At 33.3% G+C, this 2,297-nt stretch overlaps 1 non-coding gene across 1 annotated transcript; it reads right to left on the reverse strand.

Moving 5' to 3' along the window:
• Nucleotides 1-438: 438 nt before the first annotated feature.
• On the reverse strand, nt 439-599 carry LOC111813583. Its single transcript, XR_002818799.1, has one exon. It is a non-coding gene; the product is annotated as a U1 spliceosomal RNA (small nuclear RNA).
• Between the last annotated feature and the right edge of the window lie 1,698 nt (nt 600-2,297).

Genomic DNA, 2,297 nt, shown 5'->3' on the forward strand with positions numbered 1-2,297 from the left:
TTAGTACATAATAATTACATTCATCTTAGGGAATGAGATATACAGAAATTTCATCTTGTTTTTACTACTTTCTCCTGCACTCTATTTTCTTCTTTCCCTTCACAAAACACCTTCCCATCTCCAGAAAGTCTACCAGTTTTCTACCATCTGTCTTTTACTTCGATCTTTAAAATATTTACATTCTGGGTTTCTTGTTTAAAAGAAATTTTGAAAGCACAATGCCAAATGAGGTACATTTGGTGTTATTAATTTATTGTTAGTGAGTGGGAACTGGCATTATTTCAAAGACAGTGTTTCATTATGAGCTATCTCATATTACAACAGTATCTTCTCTATTTTGCAGAGTATGACCTTCATACACAATTGGTATATTTTTCTTTCTTGGAAAGGTAAATTAGCTTTCCTCACATGTTTTATTTTTATTTCTTTATTTTTTCAATGGAAAGTGTGAACACAGTATCTACCTACCACAAATTATGCAGTCAAGTTTCCCACATTTGGGAAATCACAGGGGTCAGCACATCTGGATCACAATATATAAGCCTGGTCATAGAAAAGCTACCTTCAAGATCATAGTATCTTACCTGGCAGGTAAGTCTCTTCAGAGGTTATTAGCTTGGAAGGTGGATGTGCAAAAACTAAAGGGTGACCTCTTATCCTAGTATTTAAGAGTTCTTAGCCATAAGATAAGATGGATCTAAGACTCAGAATTGTTCAGTAAGTCTTCCTTTCTAGCTGTTTGATTTGTCATGGAACAAAATCATATCAATCTAACCCAGTAGCACTCTGGACAAGTCAAAATATACCTGAGTAGGCTAAGGATCCCTAGATGGCCTCTGGAGATACAGAGATGAATGACATTGTCCTTGGTCTCAAAGGATTCCAGTCAAAAGGAGAAATGTGAAATGCAAAGTTTTGATTGTAACAAATATTAAAATACAGAATAATGGGTAAGGAAAAGGTGATATATACACAAATGAAAATGTTATTCAGCTATAAAAAGAATGGAATTCTGAATTTTCAACAACATAAGTAGAACTAGGGAGAATTATATTAAATGAAATCAGCAAGACAAAGCAAGCCATTCATCACATGTTCCCACTCATTTGTAGAAACAGAAGAGTTGTTATCACAGAAAACTGAGACTTAATAGTCGTAACTAGAGATTGTGAAAGACTAATGAGAGGAAGGACAAAAAGACTTTGATACAAAATATAAAAATGCAGTTAAATGTGAAAAAGTGATTTCCTTTCTATGGCACTGTACAATAATGATTGATTATAGTCATCTATGAAATGTTTCAAAATAACTACAATATTACAAAAGTTATATCACATAGTAATGATTAATGTTTGAGGAGATATAAGTACTTGAGACCATTAATCACATTATGTAATCAAGTTGAATGGATGAAGAAATACTTACCAAATTATTAAAGCACAGTTGTGTATGCATCTGTGGTGATTGAAATGAAGACCAAAAAAAAAAAAAAAAAAAAAAAAAAAACTGGTACAAATACATCATTCACAGGGCTGGCCAGATAGCTGAGTGGAATAAGTGCTTGCCTGGTGAGCTCGAGGTCCTGAGTTCGATCCCTGGTATCACCAGAAGACCAAAAAAAAAAAAAAAAGAGAAGAGAGTCAATATTAATAAGGGTATTACCAATCATTAAACTTATAACTTAGAATAAAAGTAGAAAGAAGAAAGTCATGTCCCCATTTTAGAAAGCTCTAGTATTCTCCATTACTCTTGGACATTAAGGTCCAGTTTTTTCATTCCTCCAAAGCACACTTGTGCCAGTAACTCTACAGTGAGCTTAATGACTTCATACATCGGAGTGGTGCTGCATTCTTGATCTCTCTTTTTATGTGGCTTCCATTTTCTTGAACCAAGCAGCTACTGAGTAATTGACTGTCCCACCTCTGGTCCCACAGACTGATATTGCAGAGTCTCCCAACTCTTATCCTGTAAGTCTCACTAATAAACTTCGTTGGATAAATATAAATATAAATATAAATATATCTGTATCAATTCTGCTTCTTTGGAGAACCCTAACTACACAATACTTATTACCCTGACTTTGTCATTATACTTTGTATACCTGAATCAAATTATAATACTGTATCTCACAAAGTTATAAAAATCCTTTGTCTCCATCATACTTTCTTTTTTAAAATCTTGGCTTAAGGCAATGAATCAACTGAAAAAATGCCAAAGAGGAATAGCCAAACATAAGAATCTACAGATAGAATAAAAATGGACTTCAACACAGACTAGATATAAATAAAGAAGAAAAG

This window comes from Octodon degus, unplaced genomic scaffold (assembly GCF_000260255.1).
Source record: "Octodon degus isolate 3935 unplaced genomic scaffold, OctDeg1.0 scaffold00201, whole genome shotgun sequence".
NCBI lineage: Eukaryota > Metazoa > Chordata > Mammalia > Rodentia > Octodontidae > Octodon > Octodon degus.